The sequence below is a fragment of the Erinaceus europaeus genome, chromosome 9 (assembly GCF_950295315.1).
Source record: "Erinaceus europaeus chromosome 9, mEriEur2.1, whole genome shotgun sequence".
Classification (NCBI taxonomy): domain Eukaryota; kingdom Metazoa; phylum Chordata; class Mammalia; order Eulipotyphla; family Erinaceidae; genus Erinaceus; species Erinaceus europaeus.
The window spans coordinates 67,539,717-67,554,280 of NC_080170.1; the positions used below are offsets into that span (position 1 = coordinate 67,539,717).

The window sequence follows — 14,564 nt, forward strand, 5'->3', positions numbered from 1 at the left end:
CACCATTCATGAAGCTGAGGCTTAAACCTGGATTCTTGCACATAATGATTTGTGTGCTTAGCCAAGTACTCCAACACCTGGCTCCCTCTTTCTCCATTTATGTATTTATTTATTTGAAATATAGGAGGAGAGAAAGAAAAAAAACCAGATATTATTCTGGTACATGTGCTGCTGGGGATTGAACTCAGGACCTCATACTTGAGAGTCCAACTCTTTACCCTCTGTGCCCCCTCCCAGTTCACCACTCTTTCTTTCTTTTTTCTTTTTTTTTATTCATCAGATCCCTGCTCAACTCTGGCTTATGGTGGTGCTAGAGATTGAATATGGGACCTTTGATACTTCACACATGAGAGTCTTTTGCATCACTATTATGCTGTCTCCCATAATGGACAGGAGCCCATGAACTACTCATTCTTCCAGCCAGGAGACCCCTTTGGAATTACTAGGGAAGCTGTTGCTAGCATGAGTGTTCATTCCCTCTCTTGGCTGTATTACAGCCTTTTTAGTGGCCATAAAAGCACTCATACCTTCAGGTTCAGTCCTCCCTCTCGTGGGAATCAACCCTGAGGAAATCATTAACCACAAGGGCAAGGTCATCCTGACACATCTGTGAAAGATACTCATTGTGGCAGGATTTGGAAGAGTCCCAAAACTGGAAAGAAATCAAATTCTTCACAATAAGCAGATTGTCCTGGGAGAGCACAAAGGCCAGTGGAATATTAGGCGACTATTAAAATGATCATTATGGAGAACACGTAGCAACATGACTGGTGTTTATGGTTTTGCACACATGCCTGATGAGAAAAAGGGGAAGACAAAGTAGCAGCCAGCTTCTAATTATATTGTTGTGAAAATGTTTTATATTGTCAAATGCTGATAAACACGTCTAGCACTGCTCGACTCTGGCTTATGGTGTTGCTGGGGATTTAACCTGGGAACTCAGAACCTCAGGTATAAGGGTCATTTGCACAGCCAGTATGCTATATTCCCAGCCCAATAAATAAGTCTTTAAAAAAAAAAACACTAAAAAAACAAAGGGCTGGGGGGAAACAGCATAATGTTTATGCAAAAGACTTTCATGACGGAGGCTCCAATCTCCCAGGTTCAAACCTCCGGCACCACCAGAAGCCAGAGCTGAATAGTGCGCTGGTATTTCTCTCTGTATCTTTCTCTTTATCTATTTAATTAAAATGAAATAAATAAAATATTAAAAAAACTTTAATTAGTGGTCTGGGAGGTGGCACAATATATAAGGTGCTGAACCTTAAGAAACCTGAAGTTCTTTGACTTTGCTCTTAAGTAGTGTATGTGAACCTTAAGAAGCCTGAAGTTCTTTGACTTTGCTCTTAAGTAGTGTTTGTGCCAAAATGATGCTTTGGTTTTACCTCTCTCTCAAAAATAAATAAATAAATAAGTCTTTTAAAATAAAAAATACTGTGGTCCGGGAGGTGGTGCAGTGGATAAAGCACTGTAGTCTCAAGCATGAGGTCCTTAGTTCAATCCCCGGTGGCACATGTACTAGAGTGATGTCTGGTTCCTTCTCTCTGTCCTCCTGTCTTTCTCCTTAATTAATAAATAAAATATTCATTTCTTTATTATTATTGTTGTTGTTGTTATTTCCTCAGAGTGCTGTTCAACTCTGGCTTCTGGTGGTGCTGGGAATTGAACTTGGGAGGCGGAAGCCCCAGGCACGAGTCTGTTTGCATAATCATTATGCTATCTTCCCAGCTCCATTTTCCTCCCTTTATTGGTGGATTAATGTTTTACAGTTGACAGTAAATACAATAGTTCGTACATGCATAACATTTTTCAGTTCTCCATATAAGAACACAATCCCCACTAGGTCCTCTGTCATCCTTTTCCAGGACTTATGCTCTCCCCTCCACCCACCGACCCCAGAGTCTTTTTTTTAAATTTCTTTATTGGGGATTAATGTTTTACATTCAACAGTAAATACAATAGTTTGTACATGCATAACATTTCCCAGTTTTCCATATAACAATACAACCCCCACTAGGCCCTCTGTCATCCTTTTTTTTTAAAAAAAAAAAACAACTATTTCTTAATTTCCATTTGTTGCCCTTGTTGTTTTATTGTTGTTGTTATTGATATTGTCATTGTTGGATAGGACAGAGAGAAATGGAGAGAGGAAGGGAAAACAGAGAGGGGAGAGAAAGATAGACACCTGCAGACCTGCTTCACCACCTGTGAAGCGACTCCCCTGCAGATGGGAAGCCGGGGGCTCCAACTGGGATTCTTATGGCAGTCCTTGCGCTTTGCGCCACATGCGCTTAACCCGCTGCACTACCCACTTTGTCATTCTTTTTGGACCTGTACTCTTCCCCCCTACCTACCCTAGAGTCTTTTACTTTGGTGCAACACACCAAATCCAGTCCAGGTTCTGCTTAGTGTTTTCTCTTCTAATCTTGTTATTCAACTTCTGCCTGTGAGTGAGATCATCCCATATTCATCCTCTGTTTCTGACTTACTTCATTTAACATGATTTCTTCAAGATCCATCCAAGATGACAGCCCAAAATATTTATTTGTTTATTAATGAAAGAACCAGAACATCATTCTGGCACAGGAGATGCTAGGGGTCAAACTCAGGACCTCATTCTTGGGAGTTTAATGCTTCTTCCACAGCACTACCTTCTGGGACACAGTTATTACAAATTTATTACAAAAAAAATTTCCCAGAGAGACAGAAGGAGAAATACCATTGTACTGCTCCACTGTTGAAGTTTCTTCTTTGCATGGTGCTTCCATGTGGTGGCCAGGAACTCAAACTTAGGTCCTCCCACATTAGATAAAGTGTGTACTCAGGTGAATTATCTCATTGACCAATGAAAACATTTAAAACTATTTATTTACTTTTTTTTTTTTTTTTTTTTTTTTTTTTTACCAGAGCAGTGCTTAGCTCTGGTTTATTGTGGTGTGGGGGACTGAAACTGGGACTTTGGAGCCTCAGGCTTGAGAGTCTTTTTGCATAACCACTATTCTATCTATTCCTGTTTTTAAGAAAGTCAAAGTGACCAAGAGTCAGAGAGAACAAGAACATCACTTTGGCATATATGGTGATGGGGACTCAAACTTGGGACCTCATACTTGCAAATCCTGCATTCCAATACACCCTGGGATTTTTAAAAAAGATTTATTTATTTATTTAATTTTTTAAATTACCTTTATTTATTTATTGGATAGAGACAGGTAGAAATTGAGAGGGAAGGGGATGATAGGGAGGGAGAGAGACAGAGAGACACCTGCAGCCCTGCTTCACCACTTGTGAAGCTTTCCCCCTGCATGTAGGAACCAGGGGATTGAACCTGGGTCCTTGCACATTGTAACGTGCGCTCAACCAGGTGCACCACCACCTGGCCCCTAGATTTATTCATTTATTTATGATGAGAAGAGAGAGAGAACAAGGATATCACTCTGGTACAATAGGTGTTGAGGATTGAGCTCAGAACCTTATACTTGAGAGTTCAATGCACTGATGCTTCCTTCATCCTGTTGGGAACAGACTCAAACCTGGTCAAGCACATGGCAAAGCAGTGCATTATCCAAGTGAGCTATTTCACTAGCTCTTACTTGTTTTTATTTTAATGAGATCTTTGCTCAACTCTGGGTTATGGTGGTGCTGGGAATTGAACTTGGGACACCACAGCCTTGCCGGCACTCCCATGAGGTGAAGTCCAGCAGGAAGGCAAACAGACTGGTTCTCCCTCACTTGTTCAAGGGACGACATGAAATAGAGACAAGAGAAACCGGGGAGAATGGAGGCACTCTCATTTAATGGCAGAAGAACGTGGGTTTAAATAGGAATTCAGACAAAGAACATATTTCAGACATGTCAGAAATTATAGGTTTCTTAAAGGTCAGCTTGCCCCTATGGTAGGGGGCTGGTATGACAGGAATTGATGAGATACATAAAGGTCAAGGCAATTATTCTCCATGATGCAAGCAACTTAATTATCCAAAGGTATTTGAGAGAAACATAGGGGTTTAATCAGCAGGGTGAGTTAGGGTAAGATAAACAGAGCATAGTAGGTATCAAAGCTATAAGGAAATAAAGTTTGGTGCTTCACTGACTGATGTCAGAGAGGTGTGTGATGGAGTATGCTTTCTCTAGTGATCAAAAATGAGGTGGTTGTGTGAACTCTGGGTGACTATGTGAACTTTGAATGAACCTTAAGGCAGGCAGCCATGTGGCCTGCAGTTAATGGAGAGAGGCAGTGAGGTTTCTGTGGGCTTGAGAGTCTGGAAGGGAAGAACTAAGTCTGAGAGACGGTTTCTCCCCTTTTCTCACCTTGGCAAGAGAGACTTACAAGGGGGTGTCTTTCCCAGACCTCCATCCAAGGATGGGGGGAGTTCTCCCTAAGCTCTGTCAAGCTTACACATATCCCAACACAGCCTCAGTCATGAAAATCTTTTGCATAGCTATCATGCTATGTTCCCAACCCTTGGGGGGTAAGAAAGTCTTGCAGACAATTGTCATGGGAACTTGAGAAAAGAGACTCATGTATCAACAACTATCCTTAAACAGTTATCCCCTCTTCCCCTAATAAAATTATTTAAAACAAAATTAAGGGTAGGGAGACAGCATAGTGGTGGTTCAAAAGGTGTGTGATGGCACATTCACTGAGTGCACATTACTATGTGCAAGAACCCAGGTTCCAGTTCCTGGTCCCAAGCTTCATGAGTGGTGAAATGCTGCAGGTTTCTCTCTTTCTCTCTCCCTATCTCCCCCCCTCATCTCAATTTCTCTCTGTCTTGTCAATTTTTTTTTTTAATTTCTCTATTGGGGAATTAATGTTTTACATTCAACAGTAAATACAATAGTTTGTACATGCATAACATTTCCCAGTGTTCTATATAACAATACAACCCCCACTAGGTCCTCTGAATTCTTCTTGTACCTGTATTCTCCACCCACCCACCCCAGAGTCTTTTACTTTGGTACAATACATCAATTCCAGTTCAGGTTCTACTTGTGTTTTTTTTTTTTTTTCTTCTGATCTTGTTTTTCAACTTCTTCCTGAGAGTGAGATCATCCCATATTCAACCTTCTGTTTCTGACTTATTTCACTTAACATGAATTTTTCAAGGTCCATCCAAGATCGGCTGAAAATGGTGAAGTCACCATTTTTATAGCTCAGTAGTATTCCATTGTATATATATACCACAACTTTCTCAGCCACTCATATGTTGTTGGACACCTGGGTTACTTCCAGATTTTGACTATTACAAATTGTGCTGCCAAGAACATATGTGTACACAGATCTTTTTGGATGGGTGTGTTGGGTCCCTTAGGATATATCCCCAGGAGAGGAATTGCAGGATCATAGGGTAGGTCAATTTTTAGTCTTCTGAGAGTTCGCCAGACTGTTCTCCACAGAGGCTGGACCACCACATTAGAGGAAGCCTCAGAACTCTGTTCTCTCTCTCAGTTTTTCATTGTCTCTGTCTATCAAAAACAATAAAATAAAATAAAACAACAACAAAACAAAAGCACAAACAAACCCACAATGAAAAAGCCAGTGTATGAACTCAGGGCATCCTAGGTTCCCTCTGTGTGACTGAGAGGCCTCAGGAACAGGCTGGGGATGACTGTGTTCCCTGTCAACCGTTGATATGGCCTGGTATCCTGACACCAAGGGCACTGGGTGTAGAGGTAGGCCTGGTGTCCCCCTCCCTCCTTCTTCATGGAGGGGTGCTGTGTTTAGTTAAAGCAGTCAGTGTTGCTTGTGCTGGGTGGCTGAGAATGAGCTTACTGAGCTTCAAAGACTGGCAAAGAGAATCCAGACCTAGGTGGACCATGACAAATGCTGGGGCAGGTGACAGAGGCTGATCTGGTGTCCTAGGATGACGCCACATTAGCAAATCTTCTTGGGATTGTTGTGTTGTTCTCTAGTGAAAGAAGAACCTCCTAAGATGACCCAAGAGAATAGGACCTGCTCCTACCCCATCACGTCACCCCCTCACAGCTGCAGGGAGATCAAACAACACTGCCCTGGAGCCAGGGGTGAGTCAGTACACATGACCTCTCCTGGACTGCACACCCCTGCACCAACACAGGGGGAGGCCCAGATCAGCTCACCTAAGAGGTCCTGGGGGACATTTCAGTGGTGTGGGTTGTCTGTAGTTGGGGATACCATGCTTCTCGTGCAGTCAGGGAGATTATTCTAGTCACAGGTGACATGCTCATGTCTCTTAGCATGCTTGCTCTATAGACTCTTTGAAAATCTGGTGTGGTGCTGGAGAGACATAATAGTGGTTCTGCAAAAGAATCTCATATCTGAGGCTCTGAGATCCCAGGTTCAATTCTCATCACTACTATAAGCCAAAGCTGAATAGTGCTCTGATGAAAAACAAACAGTGGTTCAGGAGGTGGTGCAGTGGATAAAGCACTGGACTTTCAAACAGGAGGTCCTGGGTTCTATCTTTGGCAGCATATGTATCAGAGTGACATCTGGTTCTTTCTCTCTCTCCTCTTATCTTTCTAACAAATAAATAAAATATTTAGAAAACAAACAAACAAACAAAACATCTGGACCATGACTTTCTCATAGAGAGAGTGTCCATGACTCTCTCATAGAGGACCCCAGAATCACTGTTTAAGGAAGAGTGTGGGGACACAGGAGGTACTGTCCCCTCCCAGCCCTTCAATGGGCGACTGCTGGAGCAGCCGGCAGGGCAACTGGGAGGACACCCCTGAGGGGAATGGCAACTGGGCCAACTACAACACATTCAGGTCTGCAGAGGGGGCCATCAGTGATGACTACAAGGTGGGGGCCACTCCCAGTCCCTTGGGAAAAGAAGGGAAGATGAGGCTGAGCACACATGCAGAGGGAAGGATGGAGATGGGGTGAACAGTTAGGGAGAGGAAGAGATCCCTCTTAGTCCTGTTGACAATTTCTTCCAGTCATGGTGTTATGTGCCTGGGGGACATGGGGGACATAGGGTCCTCTTTACTGGAAGTGGGTTGTCTAAGCACTGCTGCCACTGGGCCTCTAGCTGTAGCAAATTGCTGGGCTCTAGGATGCTGTGTCTCAGCATTTATTAGTGGTTCCACTCTTCAGCTCTGTGTCTGTCACTTGCAGAACCCTAGCTACTTTGACATTCAGGCCAAGGACCTGGGCATCTGGCATGTCCCCAACAAGACCCCCTTGATATCCTGGAGGAACAGAGCCCTGCTCAGATACCACACCTTCACAAGCTTCCTCCAGTTCCTGGGACACAATCTGTTTGGCCTCTACCAGGTACCTGGGCTGCTCATTTGGGGATGTTTACACTGATGAGCAGATAGTCAGCTATTTAGAAAAAAAAATTATTTATTTACTGGGTAAAGACAGAGAGAAATTGAGATGGAAGAGGCAGATAGGAAGAGAGAGAGAGAAAGAGAGAAAGAGAGAGAGAGAGAGAGAGAGAGGGAGAGAAAGCTGCAACACTGCTTCATCATTTGTGAGGCTTCCCCCAATAGGTGCAGACCAAGGGCTTGATTGTTATTTGGCATGGTAACATGTGCACTTAACCAGATGCACCACTGCCTGTCATCTAAAGTCGACTATTAGGCTGAGATCCCAGGTTCAATTTTCATCACTTCCATAAGCCAAAGTGAAGTAGTGTTCTGATGAAAAACAAACAGAGGTCCTGGGGGCGGTGCAGTGGATAAAGCACTGGACTCTCAAGCATGAGGTGTGTGGGTCCTGGTTTCCATCACTGTGAGTCATCAGCTCTTGTCTGCTTTTCTTTCTGCAGCTTCACCTTGAGATACAGTGAGGATGAGGTGTGGAGGAGGGGAAGGAACTTGGGTGTGGGTGAGTCACCTGACAGGGAAGGAAACCTGTGCTAAGGATTATTGCTGAATGGTGACTTTGAGGGATTATCTCACCATCATCTCAACAAATCAGAGCCACACTGTCCTCTCTCTTTGTGATCCTGCAGAGGTAACCGGTGAAGTACGGGGTAGGCAAGTGCTGGAATGACAACGGCCCCACCATTCCTGTCATCTACGATTATGGGATTGCTGCCACAACTGCTTCTTACTACTCACCAATATGTCAAAGTGAGTGCGGCTCCCTGGATTGGCCCTACATCCTTGCCCCCCGAAGACATGAGTAATGGGAAACAATTAATAATCACCTCTTTCCTGAATACCACCATGTGCCAAAGTCTTTTCTAGGAACTCAGGTGATTTTGGTGCCAGATAGCAATTATGAGAATATCACAGAGCTAGAAATAATGTTATCAGAGGCTGGGTGATGGTATACTTGGTTGAGTAGACATGCTACCATCACAGGGAGCCTGGTTCAAAGGACCCCAATCCCTACCTTTAGGGGGGAAGTTTCATGAATGGTGGAGTAGAACTGTAGGTGTTTCTCTTTCTCTCTTCCTCTCTAGCTCCTCCTCTTTCTCAATTTCTTTCTGTCCTAAAGAGAAATATATTTGTAAAACAAAGGCAAATAAGGGGAAAAATGGCCACCTGGAGTTATTTATACTGGCACAAAGGCCCAGTGATAACCCTCATGGCAATAAAAAACTAAAATGATTAAAAAAAAGAAAAAATCTGTTATTTTCATCTTAAAAGACATAAGGAGGGTGTGTGTGTGTGTGTGTGTTAAGTCAGAGCACTACTGTGGCTATGACTAGTGCTAGATACCAAACACAGGGAAATGCAAATCTGGTGTGCTACCACTATACCATCTCTCCTGTCCTATCCCAGGCTGCTTATTTTCTGTTTTTATATTATTATAATTATTATTTTAGAGACAAAGAGGCAGAGAGAGAGAGAGAGAAAAGAAGAAGAAGAAGAAGAAGAAGAAGAAGAAGAAGGAAGAGAAGAAGAAGAGGAAGAAAGAGGAGGAGGAGGGGGAAGAGGAGGAGGAGAAGGAGGAGAGAGAGGTAGAGACAGAGAGATCAAAGCACTGAAGCTTCCTTCAACATTGTGGGGATGGGGTTGGAACCTAGGTCACACTTATGGCAAACAGTGACTAACAAAGTGAGCTATTTCAATGGCAGCTATATTCAATGGCTCATCCAGTCATCTTAACTACCATAATGATTATCTTATAAACATTCAGAAACATCATAGGCTCAGTGAAGGACGGTTAGTAAGTACTGAATAGGTTTAAAAGAGACTGGTGTTTAACATAAGATATTGCAGGTAGTGCCTTTGCAAGGAAAGGAACAGCTGTTACTGTTCAGATCTGCTATTTCTTTCTTTTTATTTTTTTATTTACAAAAAGGAAACACTGACAAGCCATAGGACAAGAGGGGTACAACTCCATACAGTTCCCACCACCAGAACTCCGTATCCCATCCCCTCCCCTGATAGCTTTCCTATTCTTTAACCCTCTGGGAGTATGGACCCAAGAGCATTGTGGGATGCAGAAGGTAGAAGGTCTGGCTTCTGTAACTGCTTCCCCACTGAACATGAGCGTTGACAGGTCGATTCATACTCCCAGCCTATCTCTCTCTTTCCCTATAGTGGTGGGGCTCTGGGGAATCAGAGCTCCAGGACACATTGGCGGAGTTGTCTATCCAGGGAAGTCTGGTTGGCATCATGGTAGCATCTGGAACATAGTGGCTGAAAAGAGAGTTAACATACAAAGCCAAACAAATTGTTGACTAATCATGAACCTAAGATCTGCTATTTCTTTTTTTTAAAAATATTTATTTATTTTCCCTTTTGTTGCCCTGTTGTTTTTTTATTGTTGTAGTAGTTATTATTGTTGTTGTTATTGATGTCATCATTGTTAGATAGGTCAGAAAGAATGGAGAGAGGAGGGGAAGACAGAGAGGGAAAGAGAAAGATAGACACCTGCAGACCTGCTTCACTGCCTGTGCAGCAACTCCCCTGCAGGTGGGGAGCCGGGCCTGGAACCAAGATCCTTTCTTATTCTTTAACCCTCTGGGAGTATGAACCCAAGGTCATTGTGGGTTGCAGAAGGTGGAAGATCTGGCTTCTGTAATTGCTTCCCCGCTGAACATGGGCATTGACAGACCGATCCATATTCCCATCCTGTCTTTCTCTTTCCCTAGTGGGGAAGGGTTCTGGGGAAGCGGACCTCTAGGACACATTGGTGGAGTTGTCTGTCCAGGGAAGTCTGGTAGGCCTCATGCTAGCATCTGGAACCTGAATCTGCTATTTCTATGAAAGTAGGTAGTGGCAGGTAGCAAGATACTGCAGAAGAGAAGGAAGTCATTGTCAGAGAATCAGATGTCACCTCTGACCATGGCTCCCCCTGCTGGACCTTTGCAGGATTCCTGCTGATCTTTCTGGGAATCTGGCTCCTCCTGGGACTTTGGGCCGATCAGGGAGCTCTGTGAGCCCAGGCTTGTCCTCTGCCAAATGAAGAGAGGGCCTCTCCTGGCCACGGTCAGGGCCAAAGTGACCAGTCACTGGCCACAGAGGAGCTGGCTCCCCCACAACTGTGGAATTGGGGTGCAGTTGGAGCTCTGGGCAGGGAATTCCCAGCTGGTCCCAGGGAAGCAGGTTCCAGCTCCTCCTCTGACACCTGACCCTTTTCTCTTCTTTTCCAGGGGAGTTTGTGGCTGGATTCATCCAGTTCCAAGTGTTTAATAATGAGCAAATAGCTAATGCCCTGTGTGCTGGGGTGAGAGTCACTGGCTGCAACACAGAGCATGTGAGTTTTATGGAGACAAACACCGGTGTGTGTGTGTGTGTGTGTGTGTGTGTGTGTGTGTGTGTGTGTAGATTCCTGTATGGGCGTGTTGATAGGTCTTTGCTCTTGTTTTTCACTTTTTTTTTTTTCCCTCCAGGGTTATTGCTGGGCTCGGTGCCTGCACCATGAATCCACCGCTCCTGGAGGCCATTTCTCCCCTTTTTGTTGCCCTTGTTGTTGTAGCCTCGTTGTGGTTATTATTATTGCCATTGTTGATGTTGTTCGTTGTTGGATAGGACAGAGAGAAATGGAAAGAGGAGGGGAAGACAGAGGGGGGAGAGAAAGACACCTACAGACCTGCTTCACCGCCTGTGAAGCGACTCCCCTGCAGGTGGGAAGCCGGGGGCTCAAACCGGGATCCTTAAGGCGGTCCCTGCGCTTTGCGCCACATGCGCTTAACCCACTGCGCCACCGCCAGACCCCCTGTTTTTCACTTTTTAGATAGATTTTTTTTTTTTGCCTCCAGGGTTGTCGCTGGGGCTTGGTGCCTGCACTATAAATTCACTGCTCCTGGAGGCCTTTTCCCCCATTTTGTTGCCCTTGTTGTTGCCCTTGTTGTAGTTGCTATCATAACTGTTGTTGTTGGATAGGACAGACAGAAATTGAGAGAGGAGGGGAAGACAGAGGAGGATTGAAAGATAGACACCTGCAGACCTGCTTCACCACTTGTGAAGAAACTCCTTTGCAGGTGGGGAGCTGGGGACTCAAATCAGGATCCTTATGCTGGCCCTTGCGCTTTGTGCTATGTGAGCTTAACCCACTGTGCTACTTACTTCCCAGCTCCCTTTAGATGAATATTGTGAACATGCTTGATGCTAGCGATTTCAGTTCATTATTGTCTCACAGTGATCAACATTACTGTTTCATTTAAGGAAGGAATTTCCCCAGGATGTCTCGAATTCCTTCCCCAGTGCTCACATTACTTGTAGAGCTTTCTGTGTTGCTTCTCCATGCAGCAGGAGAGACTCCAGGGATGAGAAGTTACTGTCCTGAGGGACATCTGGTGATGGGCAGCGGGGGGGGGGAGGGTTAGGGGCAGGGCAGGGCAGGGCAGGGGACAAAGGCGTCCTCTGAGCATTTTCCCTCCCAGCAGACAGTCTGAGACCTGTGTCCTGAAGTGCAGCCTGTCTCCTTCCCTCAGCCACCAACTTGTCCATTTTTCTGTCAAGAAAGGCTGCTGTGTCCTTAGGTAAAGAATCTGGGCTTTGGTCCAACATAATGTTATTATGGAAGATGATTGAAAGGAAACTGGAGACTTTTAGTGTCAGTTTTGGGTGACCAAGTTCTCATCATTTGTGACAGGTAACAAGATAGGAACAGGTTCAGGGACACCAGCAGTAAGGAATCCTCTGTCTCCAGTGGACACTAAGAGAAGGACATTAAATGAGGGAGAAGGAAGTCAACAGAGCATGTGTCTGCGTAGCCCACAGGAGAGAGGGATGATGGGAGGAGTGGCCAGTCCCATGATGAGGAGGAGGAGCCAGGATCAGGGAGCTTGACCTTGAGGGTTTCACAGCTGATCCTCCCTGTGTCTCTCCTCCCTGCTCCCAGCACTGCAATGGTAGAGGAGGATTCTTCCCAGAAGGCAATCACAGGCAGTGTGGGGACTTCTCTGCCTTTGACTGGAGTGGACATGAGACTCACAGAGATTACAGCAACAGCCGGGTGATAACTGAGGCGGTTGTGCTCCTGTTCTACCACTTAGAGCTCAGAGCTGGAGACCCAAACTGTGCCCTCACCCTTATCCTCAGGTATGGACACACTGAATACCAACATGGAAGAATTATAATAAATCACATCAATTTTCAGCAGAAATATCTTTGATTTCTTTTTCCAAATTGCTCAGCCTTGTAAACTATATCAAATGACACTATTTCAGTGATTTCTACCTCCTTCATTCTGAGGCTTGGGTGACTTCTTCCTATCATGTGGTCATGGTGGTGCAATGATTAAAGTGTTATACTCTAAAGGTCCTGAGTCTGATCTCTGGCAATACATGTACTGGAGTGATTCTCTCCCCCCCAACTCAATAAGTAAACAAAAACTTAAAAACTCTTCCTGTCACACTATTATTGGCAAACCAAAGCCCTTCAATGCACACCTTCAAGAGGAATATATAATTGACTATGCTTTTGAAGGCAAAAAGAAATAGACATGGCTGGGGGAGATAGCATAATGGTTCTGCAAAAATAATTTCAAGCCTGAGGTCCCAGGCTCAACCTCCATCACCACCATAAGTTTATAAGCCAGAGTTGAGCAGTACCTTGGTTAAAAAGAAAAGAAAATAAATGAAAAAAAACCAGACACAGAGATACCCACTTTTTTTCCCTTGTCACTAGAGTTATTTCTGGGATTTGATGTCTGCTGACATGTGACTTTACCTTTCCTGGTGACCAGGAACACTGTTCCACAGTTCCTAAAGTTTCCCTCCTGTACGTAGGGACTGAGGCTTGATCCCAGGTCTTTAGACATGGTCATGTGTTCTCCACAGGTTGTGTTTTTGCAGCTTTGACAGTCTAGAAAGTCTCCCTTGAGTGCCAGTCCCATCGCATGTGCTAGTCCCCTTCCATACCATCTCTAACTTCTCCAGTTTTTAAAACTAGTTAAACTAAAGCACTGCTCAGCCCTGGCTTATGGTATTGCTGGGATTTGAACTTGGGATGCTGGAGCCCCAGGCATGAAAGTCTTTTTGCACAACCATTGTGCCATCTTTCCCACCTGGAATGATTTAAAGTTAATTTTTCTCACTATGCCATTATTGGCTATGTAAAGACCTCACTATAGGGGGCTGGGTGGTGGCACATCTGGTTTGCAAGGACTCATACAAAGATTCTGATTTGAGTCCCCACTCCCCACCTGCAGTGGGGGTCACTTCACAAGCTGTGAAGCAGGTCTGCAGGTGTCTTACTGTCTCTTTTCCTCTCTTTTTTAATTTTTTATTTCTTTATTGGGGAATTAATGTTTTACATTCAACAGTAAATACAATAGTTTGTACATGCATAACATTCCCCAGTTTCCCATATAACAATACAACCCCCACTAGGTCCTCTGTCATCCTTCTTGGACTTGTATTCTCCCCACCCATCCACCCCCACCCTGGAGTCTTTTACTTTGGTGCAATATGCCAATTCCATTTCAGGTTCTACTTGTCTTTTTTTTTTTTTTTCTGGTCTTGTTTTTCAACTTCTGCCTGAGAGTGAGATCATCCCATATTCATCCTTCTGTTTATGACTTATTTCACTTAACATGAATTTTTCAAGGTCCATCCAAGATCAGCTGAAAACGGTGAAGTCACCATTTTTTACAGCTGAGTAGTATTCCATTGTGTATATATACAACTTGCTCAGCCACTCATCTGTTGTTGGACACCTGGGTTGCTTCCAGGTTTTGGCTATTACAAATTGTGCTGCCAAGAACATATGTGTATACAGATCTTTTTGGATGGATGTGTTGGGTTCCTTAGGATATGTCCCCAGGAGAGGAATTGCAGGATCATAGGGTAGGTCCATTTCTAGTCTTCTGAGAGTTTTTCAGACTGTTCTCCACAGAGGTTGGATTAATTGACATTCCCACCAGCAGTATAGGAGGGTTCCTTTGATTCCACACCCTCTCCAGCATTTGCTGCTGTTACCTTTTCTGATGTATGACATTCTCACAGGAGGGAAGTGATATCTCATTGTTGTCTTGATTTTCATTTCTCTGACAATCAGAGACTTGGAGCATTTTTTCATGTGTTTCTCGGCCTTTTGGATCTCTTCTGTGGTGAATATTCTGTCCATGCCCTTCCCCCATTTTTGGATGGGGTTATTTGTTGTCTTGTTGAGTTTGGCAAGCTCTTTATATATGTTGGTTATTAAACTCTTGTCTGATGTATGGC

General features: G+C 44.3%; 1 pseudogene; it reads left to right on the forward strand.

The window, feature by feature from the left end:
- Positions 1 to 6,667: 6,667 nt before the first annotated feature.
- Positions 6,668 to 13,221, forward strand: LOC103127907 (intelectin-1a-like; annotated as a pseudogene).
- The last annotated feature ends 1,343 nt before the right edge of the window (positions 13,222 to 14,564 follow it).